The sequence below is a fragment of the Heliangelus exortis genome, chromosome 5, assembly GCF_036169615.1.
Source record: "Heliangelus exortis chromosome 5, bHelExo1.hap1, whole genome shotgun sequence".
NCBI classification, from domain to species: Eukaryota; Metazoa; Chordata; class Aves; order Apodiformes; family Trochilidae; genus Heliangelus; species Heliangelus exortis.
The window spans coordinates 16,896,804-16,912,289 of record NC_092426.1 but is presented as its reverse complement, the minus strand read 5'-3'; the positions used below and the strand labels follow the sequence as shown (position 1 = coordinate 16,912,289).

At 40.4% G+C, this 15,486-nt stretch overlaps 1 protein-coding gene and 1 pseudogene across 1 annotated transcript in view; both read left to right on the top strand.

The window, feature by feature from the left end:
• KCNK13 (potassium two pore domain channel subfamily K member 13) overlaps window positions 1-15,486 on the top strand; it is a 51,595-nt gene that overhangs the window by 18,236 nt on the left and 17,873 nt on the right. The gene's annotated exons all lie outside the window — the stretch shown is intronic.
• LOC139797219 (U2 spliceosomal RNA) lies at window positions 12,225-12,428 on the top strand (annotated as a pseudogene).

The following is a 15,486-nucleotide window of genomic DNA, read 5'->3' as shown; positions in this document are numbered from 1 at the left end:
AATACCATTGCTAATGCAGTCCTGTACCCATGGCAATAGGAGTTTATGAAGCTGAGTTTGCAGCTCTAGGGCTCTTCTTGTTTCCATATGGAAATGCAAATCATCCTAAGACTTCTGTCCTCACTTTGGGAGCCATATAGCAATGAAAGGAGGAGTTCTGGCATTAGCAACAGACTGGTGATTGCACATTTTACAATGCTAATGTTCTTGCTTAGCACACTGGGATAGGAAACTTGCTGTTAATGGTGATTTTAGTTCCTCACTGGTACAGGCACTGCCACTGATTATTATTGGGAACTGACTGTGCTTTGAGCCACAGGTCTACTCTCTTAGATTAGTGCCTGATGGTAATTATCTAAGTCCAGAAATTCCTGAATTTAGAAACTCAGAAACACTTATATTTCCTGGTAGTCAGTTCATAATAGTGAAAGAAGAAAGAAAAGGGGGTTTCTCACCTACATAAGTTTGTATTATGATTTTTTTCTTTATTCCAAACTATATTAACACTTATATTCCTCGAGAATTGGTACTTTGTTCTTAAAAATAGAGGTGTGATCTTTAAGGAAAGAAATGTCTCTAAGGAATGGATAACTTCATGTTTTTGTGATGAGACATCCAGTTGTGTCAGCTGTAGTGATTTGTATTTAATCCTGGAATGCCATAAGATTTGCTTAGTTCTTCGAAATGGGACATGTGCCAAAAAATCAGAAAGCTACACTTGCCAGTGACTTGATCTTGATCTTTATGATACCTCAGACAGTGTTGTCGTGCTAAGGTGTCTCCCCTGACAAAGTATTTGAAGTAGAAAATTAAAATAAAATTGTCCTTTTGGTCTATATGAACTTGGTTATCTCAGTGCAAGAGAATAGACTCTGAAATTAGTTTACACGCTTCAACAGATGTGGCATCCAAAGTTTTGCTGCTGATTTGTTACAGATGGTCTTGAACATTACAATGGAATTGGGCTATGGTATGATCTGAGTTGCAGATAACTCAGAGTTCCCATTTCTGTAAAGTCAGGTACTGAAAATCAGTGTTTAGTTAGCTATGAGGTGATGTTTTACTTCAGATCTTTCTGTCTTTCCGAGTCTGATCTCATGCTATGATAATACTTGCCTTCCCCTTCTCAGACAGAAAGGGATTTGTGCCTCAGCAGATGGGAAAAAGGGGAGAGGATTAGGACTGCAGGAATTCACCTGCTTTTTATATGCTGTGGGATCTTTACCTGCACCTCCAAAGCAACCATCATGAACAAACGCTGGCTTAATACCTCAGCATGAGGAGAAGCATTTGTTGCCTTTTGGCCTTACATAATCACTGCTCATCTTTTCTCACTGCAATAGCTGAAAATGGAAGCAGAAATAGAGGCAGGCTGACTTCACTGGGAGAACGTTTTCTTTGCTTAAAGATTTCTTTGCAAAGAATCAAGGCTCATGTATACCTGCATCACATAGGAAAGTAGTGCTAGTGCCAGTCAAACCCAAGATGTTCTGAAGTCTTCCTCTTCCTATGTGTCAGCTGAACAGCACAGTTAAATCCTGCAAGGCAAACTTGCATCCATTGTCACAGAGAACCTGCTGCACTGTACTTTGCGTCCCCACCTCACTTGAGTCTTGCCAGATTATGCCTTTGCTAATAAAAGTGGATGTCTTCAGTGCTGTTTCAATAGGAAGTTGTTGTTAACTGTCCTGCATAAAAAGGAGAGCCTGTCATATGGTTCCAGCTCAGAAATTGCTGTCTTTGCTACTATATGTTAGGTGGCCATACCATAAAGCTCCCCTTATTCTATGCTGTCCCCATGTATGTGAGTAAGAAAAGGAAAGAAAATTGAGTGTTCCATGCAGCAATATAACTGAAATGGAGTAATTTTAGCTAGTATTTTGTGATCTAACAAGCAGCTGAATAAATCTGAGTTTAATAGCAAAACAATCTTTCAATTATGACGGAGCCAAAATATTCAGTAATTATATCCTGTTAATGCTGCGAAAAGAAAATTTTCACTGTAAAATTTTACTATCATGGGCTCCCAAAGGGTTAAACAAGGAGAACAAAGTAAGAAGTCTACTGTCACTAGGAGGCAAAAATGAGTGTGCAAAACATGAGAAGATACATTGCTAGGGGGAAAAAAAAAAAGACAAAACAGTCCTGTGGTTCCTAAGGAGGAACTTCGCTTGTAAGGTCTGCAAAGCCACCACTGCTGTCTGCAGTTACAGGAGTAATCTTCAGTTCTGGGTATTGCACCTCAAGAATGATGTGGAATTAAGTTGGAGAAAGTCCAGATGAAATGACTGAGAATGATGAGAGCCATAAAACATCATCTGTCAAAAACTGAAGATTCACAATAGTGCTGAAAAAATGAAACGGGAAAGAAAACGGATTAAGTGTCTTCCACTCCACATGAAAGGAACCTGCAAGGCAGAGGGAGCAGAACTCTCTCTGTTGAGCAGGGTGCAAGGTGTTGGGGGCACTGAGAAAGATTCAGGGCAGATGCTGCCAGAAGTTTATTTCAATGCCTTTTGGATCTCACTAAGAAATTAGACAACCTTACTTAACCTTCCTCTGAGTGGAGTAATACACAAGATGACCTTTTGGATCCTCCAAGTCCCATTTTGTCTTTTTTAAAAGATCTAGGATTTTGCTTGTGCCTCAAAGCCTTGAAATTTACATACCCTTTACAATTTTTTACCAACATTTTTGTAAGGGGATTTTTTTTTTTCAGTAAGGATGTCATTCTTGGATTCTTGCTAACTTCATGTTACCATAAAGCAGTGAGTCCTCCAGCTGTGTTAGCACTGGAAGTGTTATTTATTCTAATGATATTGCTTTTTGATATATCATTGCTATTATTACTAACTAGGTTTATTCATATCTAAATTGTAGCAGTGTATAGAGTTCTCATACACACTTCTGGATTGTCTTGTGCAATTGTGTGCTAAAGTACAACCCCAGTGTCACTGGTGATTTATATACTGTGAAAATATTTTCTCCTCTTCATCGGTGTTTGTATTTTAACAAAGCCCCTCTTGTTCTTGGGTTAGAAAACATAAGCAAGAATGATTCTCTTACACCAGCACACCAGTAAGTATTTTTTTGTATTTTTGTCATAGTATATCTTTCATTAGCAGCCAGAGCTGCTTTTTTTTTCCTCTGCTTTTCACTGTTATCACCCCAAATCCTCTTTCTCCTACGCTGAGAGAAGCCCTCAGTTGATGATAGTGACTGCAGTGAGATCACCACTGATGTGGGCTCCAGCTCTGCAGTGCTGCAATCTCTGACTCCCTTCAGCTCCAGCAATTTACACAAGTGCTTAACTTTTTATAAGTATATACTACCTTAGCCTGTATTGTAATTTAGGTGAAACTTACCTCCTTTTCTTTATGGTCTAACATTTGTTAGCTATTTTTGCTCAGCTCTATGTCTTTTTACTGATAAAATCATTTGGTGTGGCAAATCAGCATTTCTTTTTTATTGTGTCCTCTCTGGCCATTCCTACAGAGAGGTGTATTTAACAAGTTTAGACAGGTTACAGGTTCATAGTAGAATAATTCATTATAATTTGTTCTAATTCCGGTTCATTAACTATTCTTCTTTTGCTTTATGCCTCTTATTCCATATGTATTTTCTGATTCTTTTCCAGTCTGATTATGTTTTTTGTTTCTTTGGGGGGTATCTTTACTGAGCTATTTCCTTGGCAAAATTCAAGGCCAAATTGTGCTCTCCCTGGCCAAGGATGAAATCGGGAGGAGAGCAAGTATACGCACACAGTTTCAAACAGGATCACAGCCAGATGCTGTGTCAAAGCTGTCATGAAAGCCTCGAGCTGCAACCGGTGTGTGAGGACATGCTGGAAATGTTTTTCCACAAGGAAAAGGCCAGAGGAGAATTTAGAAGTGATTTGTATGTGAAAAAGGGGCTTAATGATCCCTGGTGTTGTTCTTACAGAACTGAGAGGGGAACAGCATGAGGACTTAAAGCACTGCAGAATCCTGCCCTAAATAACAAGAGTGCTTTCAAACTTGCCATAGTAACAGCAAAATTGCTAGTGGTAAAATTAACTTAGCCTCTGTATACTTTTTATTATTGCCACTTTTAACTTTGCCTGTGGCCAGCATAATGAAGTCAGAAAGGCTGCAGTCTATTAAAGTAGACCTTGATAGTGGCTGTAGTGCATATATTCGAATGGTGGATTAAAATCAATGCTTGGAAGTTAAGTTTTAATTCAGAGCCAGTCTTCAGAGAAAAAATGAGAAAATGCCATGTAATCTAAAAACCAGGCCACCTTAGGGGATGTTTACTGCTAACTCTGCATTTTATCACTAAGACTATACTTGGCTTTTGGAGAGTCACCACAAGCTTTTCATGGATCCACACGCACACTTTTCTCCTAAGAACTTGTTAGAGTTGCCCTGAGTTAACTCTGCTAATAGGTTGTTGTTTAGAACATGAACATTAGTGGAAATTGAGTTTTAGAGCAAATGACCATATTAGGCTGCAGACAGCATGAGTTTCGTAAAAATGTATATTTGTGCAATTGTTGTAGATATGAATACATCAAGCATTTCAGTAATTTTGAAAAAAAAAACCAGTAAGGAATCAGTGACTTTTATACACTTTTTAAAATAAACCTTTTCTGAGAAAGCATTCCAGCAAGTATTTTCTTTAAAAAACAACCCAACAGTTCCCTTCCATTTCTGAGTCACAAACACTAAAAGCAGTAATAGCAGTCCTCATGATAAATGCTTTAGTAGATAGGAGAATTCAATTACTTTTTGCAAGCCAGGTTGTGTATTTCCATTGTACTTCTAGAAACCAGAAAACTCAATTATTGCTCAGCCAGTTCATTGAGTTTCTGGGGGCAATGAGGACCTAGAGGAAAGATCATTCTACGATTCTACAGATGTCCCCTCTTTGCTCTGCAGCTCGGGATCTCAGAGCACCTCTTACCCTCCATTATTTCTGTTGCAGGGCAGTGCCAGCTCTCTAGCACTGAGTCTCCCTAGAAAACCCTCAAGTTGATTCCTCTTGAAGCCTCCAAGAAACCCACTTGGGTACTGGTGGGCTGCACTGGGCTTGGCAGTAGAGCTAAGGGGCTGTCTGCCCTCATCCTTATCCAGAGCTGGGCAGAGGAGAGGCAAACACTGCCAGGAGGTGGGCATGGAGCTGGGGCAGCTCCTCACCTGAACCAGCCCCACCATGCCTGGCACAAGCTGGTGAGGTTTTGGGGGCCTCCAAGTGCTTACTCATAACTTCATCTGTGCCAGGCTGGGCATGGAAGCTGAACATGAGCCAGCAGTGTACCCAGGTGGCCAAGAAGGCCAATGGCACCCTGGCCTGTATCAGGAACAGTGTGGCCAGCAGGTCCAAGGAAGTGATTCTGCCCCTGTACTCAGCGCTGGTGAGGCCACACCTCGAGTCCTGTGTCCAGTTCTGGGCCCCTCAGTTCAGGAAGGATATCAAGGTCCTGGAGCAGGTCCAAAGGAGGGCAACTGGGCTGGTGAAGAGATCCAGCACAGATCCTATGAGGAGAGGCTGAGGGAGCTGGGGGTGTTCAGCCTGGAGATGAGGAGGCTCAGAGGAGACCTCATCACTCTCTACAACTCCCTGAAAGGAGGTTGTAGCCAGGTGGGGGTTGGTCTCTTTTCCCAGGCAACTCTCAGCAAGACAAGAGGGCACAAGAGGTCTCAAGTTGTGCCGGGGGAGGTTTAGGTTGGACATTAGAAAGAATTTCTTTACTGAGAGGGTGATCAAGCATTGGAATGGGCTGCCCTGGGAAGTAGTGGATTCTCCATCCCTGGAGATATTTAAAAAGAGACTGGATGTGGCACTCAGTGCCATGGTCTGGTAACTGCAGCGGTAGTGGATCAAGGGTTGGACTTGATGATCTCTGAGGTTCCTTCCAGCCCAGCCAATTCTATGATTCTATGGTTCTATGATTCTATAGGATGGACTGTGAATTGCAGATCTTGAGGGAACTGATGTACTCAGTCACACGTTGAAGAGGAACCTAGGAAGCATCTGTTCTAGTAAGATGTGTTTCTTGTACAGGAAAAGGTTTCCAAATATGCTATGAGTCTATGAGGAATATTTTATTAGAAGCTATGCGGAGTCTACTACATCATATATTTTAGCCAATTTAATAAGTAGGTTAGAAGTCTTGATTTAAGAAGGTTTCCACTAAATTCTGGAATAGCATGTAACTTTATTTTAATGTAAAATCTATGAACAACAAGTAGCTTTCAGAATACTGAAGCTTTTCAGTTTTTTTCTGTGTAACATAAAAGTAATGTAACTGAAATATTACGTATCTTATTACCCAACTTGGCTATTAAAATTATCTGGGGTTTTTGATGTTTTTTCCTCCCAGTTTTTGTCATCCCAATGAGATAAATTTATTTTGTGTGCTAGATACTGAGTCATTTGTGCAAAGTTTTACATCTGTTGTTTACAGCACTTTTATATGTCACTGAATTTGCTCTCTTGGTGTCTGACTCATCATTGTGTTTCCCTGGTGTAAACAGATTTTTTGTAATGAAGTTATGAAGGCGTAAGAAAGGAGTAACATAGCACTAGACCCAACTCTTTGGCTAGTGTAAAACTTTATGATGTGAATATCTGTGCATGGCTAACAAGAATATACACACAGACAATTTTTCAGAGATTTTTTTTTTTTACAAGCTGTATAAACAGCTATGCTTTGTTTGAGGTCTAAACTGCTCTTGAACTGACACAGACAGAATAAAACTTTCCGTGACATTTTGTCTCGCAGTCAATTAGCAGCAGTCCTGCCTGTCTGAAACCAACTTATCTGGCTATTTCCAGGGGTGGGATGTGCTATGTTGGACACACAAACACCATAAAGCTGTATCTATATTCCTTTTGAAGCCAAACAGTAGCACAAGAGCAGTGAAATGAATGCAACTGTAAAAACTTGCTCTAGCTTTTATTTAATACCCTTTACAATCTCTTCCATGGAAGTTTCTGACTCTGGGCAGGGCTCCCATGCTAAGTCTGTGAACAACCTCCCTAGGCAACCTATTCCAGTACCTGTTTTCTTTTAGCCTTTAATTACCATTCCATATGCTGATTAACACATTGTGGTAGGCATGGTGAATATTTGATAGATATATTTTTAAAATCTTAATTTTTCTGTAGTGTTTGCCACTAAAATACTATGGCATTGTATATTGCTGCCTGAGAATCTGCCCAGATATAAAAGCAGAACTCATACCTGTTTTCACTAACTGCAAAATAACTGAAAAGCCCTTCAAAAGGGCCATAGATAACAGTGACTGAAATGCTTTGTTATTGTTGTTTTGCTTACTTTCAGTAGTCTATGACTGTGTTATTAACATTGAAAAAGAAAAACTTGACTTTTTATTTTATTTTGATTTGAATAGTAAAGACAAATTTATCTCTGGGAGAACCAGTGATGAATAACTTAACCTATCAGGAAAGAAAAAAAAAGCACAGAACACCACATTTCTGTAGAAAATAAAATTTCCCATACACTGTAACTGAAAGGCTGCTAAAAATCATTAGAGGGATGGGATAGCCATCCATCAGTTTATTCATCTGTCTTTCAAAGATACACCCATACACTTCAATTTGTCATGGCTTTAAGCCAGTAGTGTCCCACAACAGAATAAACTAAGGAAATGTTGGTGAGAAACTCCAGAGGTCTCTGTGCTTGAGGCTCAGCCTCACTGCACAAGTTGGACACTCACTCTCTGCATGTGCCATCACCAGCTGCTGTTCTTTTTAAACGAGTTGGAGCTCCTGCTTCCCATCACAACTTAACTTTTTTCAAGGCTTAAGCCTCGCACCATCTGTGCATATTTCATTGCAAGGCTGTAATTTCTATCTATCAAGCTGAAGGGGAGCATCTTTTCATAGCAGTTCAATATTGCTCATTGGGATTCATCCTGGAAGGCAAGAATAAAATTTGTCAGATAAAAAGTTTCAGGGTGTGGAAATAAGACTCAGAAGTGTCTATTACCCATGGAGATACACTAAACTTTTCATGAGGAGCAAATATGATAGTTTCCTGCATCTTGTTACTTTAAATTGGCAAAACCTGGCTTGGATTAATGGAAGTGTCCACTTGTTCCCACAGTGGGATATGTTAGAAATTGCTTCTTAATTATTAGTGTGAACAATTGCATCTTATCCCATGTGCTAAAACACAGTGCTTTATCTCTGGCTGCCCATATGCCCTACATCTACCTTAAAGTGAAATCTTGTCCTGTTCTGTATTTCCTATGTAAGGCTCTTATTTTCTCTTGCAATGTTCCAGCTAGTTCATGTGCACATAAGTAGCAGAGAACAAAAGCTCAAAATTTTAAGAAAGTGAGATTTTGGTTTCTAGCAAACTATGCCTTTATCAAATGTGAGAAGAGAAAAAAAACAGGGCAGGAAAGCTGGATGTTGACTTCAGGTAAAATCACCCCTAATTAGATGTCTCAGCCATGAGTTGCTAGCAGACTAATTACTGTACCTGTGTAATGATGGTAGAAGATAATGGGAGACCTGAAGAAGTGACAATTCCATGTATAATTTAGTTCAATTTATTAAAGTTGGCCTTGGATAAAATCATCTTCAATTAAATATAAATGGCATTGACTATTTCTCTTATCACTTCTTCATAGACCTTGGTTATAGCCTCTGGGAAATGCCTAAAATAAATTATGTGAAAATAAAAACCTCCTTGCAAATTTCAGGTTAAGTTCTTGTATAACTTTGCAATTGATTTCTTGCCTTAGAAACAGATGTCATAATGCCTGCAAGTCAGAGCTGCACCTGAATTACATTTGGCTGAATTAGATCCCAGGAGACTTCAGCATCATCTGGGTTTGTGTTAAAAAGTGAGTAATTGCCATATTTAAAAAAACGGTTGAGTTAGCTGAACCTCCTTGGTATAGAGCAGATGTGGATAGAGTGTATCTGGACAAGTCTGTCCAAGAGGAGCCTCGCTACGCCGTATCCTGGTTCTGCTCCATTCTCCTGAGCTGGCTGGAACTCCATCAGTGAAGTGCCTAAGGAAAAACAAAACAGGCAAGCCAGGTAATACTTTATCTAGGATGTGGAAAGAAAAAGGCAACAGCAACAAGGGTGAGATACTGAACTGAGAAAAATTAAAGACTTGATTGTCCAGGTGGCATTTGGGGTGGAAGCAGCAGCATTGCACTCCTGGCTTTGCTGTGCCAGTGAGACGGTGAGAGTGGGGCAGCAGGGGAAGATGTACTGGATGAGAAGAGGAAAAAGGTTCTTTCACGTGTTTCCAGCAGCAGCATTTGCACACCTGGCATCTGGTTTTCACAGTGCTTTCTGGCTCAGTGCTGTACAGTCATGAGAAGGTTACCAAAAGTGTGACATGGTGGGATACACAGAGCTCCCCATCTGAGACTTCTAAATGCGACTGCAGAGCAACTGGAAGTGAAGCTCAGGGGCATAATAGCTGCTTCTTCTACCTTCTGTGTTAATGGAAAGAACTAACATTTTTCTTCAGTGGAGGTTTGCACTTCAGTGGAGGTTACCTGCTCTTATCCTGAACAAGTAGACTGCTCAGGTTAAACTGGCTTGTCTAAGTGCCTGTCATTCTGCAAGTGCCTTAAGAGAAACTAAGCAGGAATTTCCCTGATGGCTCCAAATAAAAAAAAAAAAATTACTGTGCCCAACTAGATGTGAGGAAGGTAGTAAATTGATCACAATGAACTTCTTTCCCTCAGCAGATGTCAGCTCATGGGAGGTGGGGAAACAGCAGAGGGTGGTGCAGAACTGACTGCTATGCTAAGTCTGCTCCTCTCTGTCTGCTCCCAGGAAGTTCACATCTGCTGCCAGAAGTGATAACTTTTAGCTAACTGGAGTACTGATTATGATTTTCTGCAATTGCTGGAAAACTGACTTGCTGTTATACCAGCATTTACCTGCTCCAAGAGTTGTTCCTGGTGGACTGTTATTTCTGTTTCATCCCTCTGGCTTTCTCTGCCTCTAGCCTACATTTTCCTATATTCAGTTGCCCATAGCAACACCCATTTTACAAGGCCCCTGGTGCTGTCTCTCCAGTTCTCCAGAGGGGAGCCAGCAGCAGCACTGGAAGAGCTCTCTCAGAGTACTCTGCTGAACAGGGATCACAGGAAACATACCTTCAGAATATAGCAGTTTCCAGGAAAGAGAGGACAGCATATCCAAACCTAAAAAGATTCAAAGAATTACTTACTAGGAGTCAGTCTGGTGGAAAGACCACATCCCAAATGCTTCATATTGTCCTTGAGAGGCAGTGCTGCACCACTGAGCTCCAGATCACTTCACCAGAACCACCTCCTCTTTCACTCCTGCCTGTTTCTCATGGAGATGTATAGTTAGATGGATTTGGGAACTCATCTGGTTGAAAAGTACTCTATCAAAGAGTTATTTTTAACCTCTCCTCTGGATCAGTGTTTGGCCAGGCAGTTGCACTGGAACAAGAAAGCCAGTGCCAGGGTTTAGTGGGCAAGAGCTGCTTCTGCTGTCATTGCCAGTGAGATAAAACCTTGTCAAATCTCAATGTAAATTGAGAAAGCTACATTTGGGTTTGGGTTTTTTTTGTGTCAGTATAGCTGACAGTTTTGGCATTTATGCTGGCAACACTGGTGTAACTACAGCAACAGGGCACAGACAGAACTTGGTAGGTGGGACCCACATGCCCTGGAGTCCTGCATGCAGATTTGCCATCACCTGAAAGTGTAAAGAATTTGGTAATGTGCCCAGTGCTGATGTAGGTGCAGCATTTGTCAAGTCTATGTTCCTGGAATTCCAAGTCCCAGTCTTTTTCAGCCTTAATTCTGGGACATTTGAACTGAAGTGGTGTAGGTGTGTAAATCCTGGAGGAGAAGCTTATGGGAACAGTATTGGGAACTTAGATTTTCTTTTGCCAGTGCAGTTTGTAGAAAAGCTCAAATACTCACAGAGACCTTCCTACTCAAAGCAGTCAATCCACGCCTGCAAAGTAGTTTGTGTGCCTGATGCATCTCTCAAGGGATCAATGCAGACATCCCTGTGTGCTTTGCATCATTCCACATTGCTGCAACAAAGGGTTGTATAAAGTAGGGAATTCAGAAGTTTTTGAATTATGTACTAGCATTTTACAAGCCAAAGAATTAGAGGGTGTTTCATTTTAAAAACATCTATGCTACACCAGCTGGTATGTTGACCTTGTGGAAGACTTGATCCTTGAGCAGGCTGCTTTAGCATGTGCCTTCTTGTACATCACTGGAATAAATTTGGTCTTTCCTCACACCTGCTCATACCAGTAAGTTATGATTATGCTGAATTACTGCCCTCACACTGCTGAGTTAAAAACAGTCACTTCATCCTACTTAAAATAGAATTAATTAGAGGATTAATTAATAATTCATTAGAGAATGCTATTAAAAAGACTCACAGTTTACTAATCTGAGTAGAAAAAGTAAAGCAATATTTTTCTGTAATAAAAGAAAAATTATTGCACGGTCTCTTTAAAAGGATGAACTTGGATTTTTATAACTTGCTTTTTATGGGGTATATAAAAGGTAGCATGTTTTGGTTTTTTTAATTTGCATCTTGTCGTGTACCAAAGTAAGAAATTAGCATAGACATTGTCACATTCAGTAAACCTGCAGTGAGCAAAGTTCCTGAAAAAAGCAGTTACTGTTCCTCATGCTGAATGGGCTGCAAAGCAAATGGTGTCTATGCCTGAATCATAAGAGATGTCCTCAGACTCAGTTGTTCCAAGGTAAAAATAGCAAAGTCTTTAACTGAAATTGTGAATGTTCTGTGGAAAGACAAGAATACAAGAACTGCATGGCCCCTTCATCACAAGCTCCAAGGCCTCAGCTGTGGCAAGAGACACAGAAGGTCAGCTACACAGCATTGTGTATTTTAGTAATTGAGTTGTGAACAAAAACTGAAGAGCATGTAGTTATCATTATTCTGTGCTGAGAGGCAATATGTACCTTAATAACCTATGGAGACACTTAAGTGATTTGCAGTTCAAACTACCTATTTTTAGCCATGAATGTTGTACTCAAATTTGAGAAGTAGTAAAGTAATTCTGATTTGCTAATATCCCTTAATAATTTTATGAAAACAGATTAGTTTCCACATCAAAACTTGTTGTGAGGAAGCACCTAAAATTTAATCACGTTCTGGAAGTCATTCAGCCCAGAGTCCTTCACCTCAGTGTTGTTTTGCATTGTGTCAGTAAGTGTATTGCTTCTCAGCCTTTTGGCTAAGATCCAGTGTGGTATCTGTTCATATTAGTTTAATAGGTTTATACATCCTCATGAAAGAAGAGCTGACACCTAAAGTGAAACCCTGAGTTAGAGTGGGAACAGAAAATTTTAAGTGGATATTTTATTATTTTTGGGGGTGGTAATACTGTTTCCAGTCCTCTTATCAGGTGTGCAACTTCATATACTTTGTGAAAATAATTGTGATTTATTCCTTTCCCTATTCTTGGCTCACTCATTGCAAAAGCTGCCTTATCTGCTGGCACCTTATATTCAAGGCTTGTTCAGGAGATGTCAAGAGCCTGAGACATTTCTCATAGTCCTATTAATGTCTGCTGAAATGAGGTAAGACAAAGAGCTGAATTTACCTAGAGAAACCTCCTTTGCCTGCACGTACTCACCAGCAAAACCCTTGGAGTTTCCTTACTGGGTGCTGGTAATGCACAGTAGGAATGTACAGGCTTGCCTGCAGCAGCCACTCCATAAATCCTTTGAGCAGCACAAGCAGGGGCTCCCTGTCTGCATGGGATTCAGGACTACGTGCAGGCAGAGGAACTGCAAGGTGTTCAGTAGCTGTGCTGGGGCAGGGAGTGCTGGGAAGCAGCTGGGATGCTCTGCCTCCTAACACCAGGTTTGCTCTTCACCAAGGAGCAGTGTCAAGAGGGCTGATCCAAATCTCCAGTGCCCCATTACAGGCAGGCATCACCAGCTGGGTTAAGTGGAAGCAGCAGTAGCTGTTGTGATTTTTGATAAATTCAGTACTGCAGTTGCACATGAGCCACATCTATAGAGTACAGTCAGTGATTCCAGGATTGTGGAGACCTCAGCAGAGAACTGTCTCACCTGTGCATCCCAGAAATGTTCAGGTGACTGCAGGTAACAGCATCTATAGGCACTCAGGCAAAAATGTGCATCTAGGGAAGTGCCAAGGGCTAACATAATTGCCTGCAGATTTTATGATACCTGAGGAAAAGCTGGGGGTTTGTGCATCTCTTTCACAGACTTTGTCACCTACGTTTTTCATGAAACACACTCTAGGTGCTGATGTCGCATTTTTGCATTGGTCCCTGATAAGTATTTGAAGATTTACTTTACAATCCATATGTCCTACTGTCTTCAGCCAACAGTTCTGTGACATACATCCAGCTCCCAGGCACTCTTCACACCACAAAGGTTTTTACTTTAGCAAGTATATGAAGAACTGATCTTTATATGCCCTCTTTAAATGACCTTCGTGTTCTCACCAACATTTTGTGACTGCACCCAACTTCCTTCAGGAAAAGACTGATTTTTTTCATTTCAGGGCTCTCACTGTTGGTTGTCATGGCTTCCAGGACTGATACTGATCCCATCAGACACCCCATCTGTGCAAGCACCACCCTTCCCAGAGCCCCAGACCCAGAGAGCCCTCACCTGTAGTTTAGCTCTCCAGGAACACACATGGAAGCCCAACCTACACAAACTCCTCAAGTGTTCAAAATCAACCACAGCTTTCTCTCAAAAGCACAAGGAATATTCAAACTGTGCTGAAACACCTGCTTGGTAATATGGATTTGAACCACTCCCTTTCCAATATCTCCCATATTTTAATATAAACTTCATTCCTGATAGCTGTCACTGCTTCTTCTCTAGAGAAACGGGGCTCCATCTGCTCCCAGGAAAGTTCCATTCTCTGGGGACTTGAAGGCCTTTCTTCTGCTGGCATTCTAATAAAATGGAAAGGTTTTTCTTGCAAAGATGGGAAGATGGAAAGGATGATTTATATGAAAGTGCTTCAAAAAAGAAGGGACTGAAAATGTGAAAGGAACTACTAGTAATTCAGAATTTTCTTTGGTGTTGAGATTAACACAGAACAAATATTTTCTCCTGTCAAAGGTTCTTGTTAAATTGAAAGATTTAACTAGCTTCTTCTCTTACTTGCTGCTTACTTGTTTTTAGGGCAGGGTTTGCACATGCATATAGTTGTACTGACCCATGATCTCTCTTCCTATTTAATTCACTTATCTTTCCCATGTCACTTACATTTCCATTAAACTAGATCTTGGAAGCATAATAATAACTCCTCACATAATGTTCCTTATCTAGAATTTGAGTTTGTCAGGTGTGAGACCTTATGCACAGTGATAAGAATTGAGGCAGGAATGCAAAATGTATTGTTAGGTAGAAAAAAAGTGTAGGTCTGATGTACAGGAGATTAGGAAATGCATACTTGTAATTGTGGAAAAGGACGTAAACAATTTGCAGTTGATAAACTTTCCCTTACATTGTGTGTGATTTGCAAGAGAAGTCAACAGTGGGTTGCTCAGGCAGAGACTGTACTTAAAAGCAGCAGTTTCCAAATAGAAGGACAATCTATCCTCCCCAGGAGGTTGGATGTAATGTGGAAATGTGTCTATAAAGCAGATCCTATAAACAATTGATTACTAGCATTCATCAGTGACAGCTACCTAGACAGCAAGGGGAAAAACATGAACTCTTGTTGGAAAAATGTTTTGGTGAATACATGTAATAATTTATATTAGAATATAAAAAGAACAAATTTGCAGAGGGAAATAGATAGCAAGCAGCAAAGGGGCTAAAAGTGAAAGTCAGAGTGCAGCTGGGAGAACGACTGATCAGCTACATGAAAACCATTGAGCTGTGGTTTATTATTGTTTCTTCTCTTAGTCCCCAGTAGCTGGATGATGATTTCTGAAGCCTTCCAGAAACTACACACTGCCAGTCCTGCAGAAGGCAGTGCTTCACCCTCCATTCCTGGCTATGCCTGACAGGGGCATTTAGAAGGACATCCAGAGTATGAAATAAGTTATGTGACAATAATCTCAAACAGCATAGTTTGGAAGGGGGTTGCTTTTGTCAGACAGATGTAAAACACTATGTATTCTCACCTCATTAAATATTTTTCTTTGTATTTTTAAATATTATAAATTTTAGTCTGTATAACTGGTATGTCTTCACTACTCAGCAGTATTTCAGATCCAGATATATATATACAAAAAGCATTTTTAAACATAAGGTCTCATTCCTCAGACGAAGTGGGAATTTTGAAGTTGTGAATGTTTTTTAGAAGCAGACAAAAAGCACTTACTGAAACCATAGGAAGATAAGAGCTTGGTTTCCAGGGCAGGAGACTTCCACTGTAATCACTACCACACACTTCAAAACACACAAGTGTTTCAGACAAGTATGTGCAGTGATAGGCAACTATGGAGGCAGGTCACCAAACACAGTTTTGAAAATT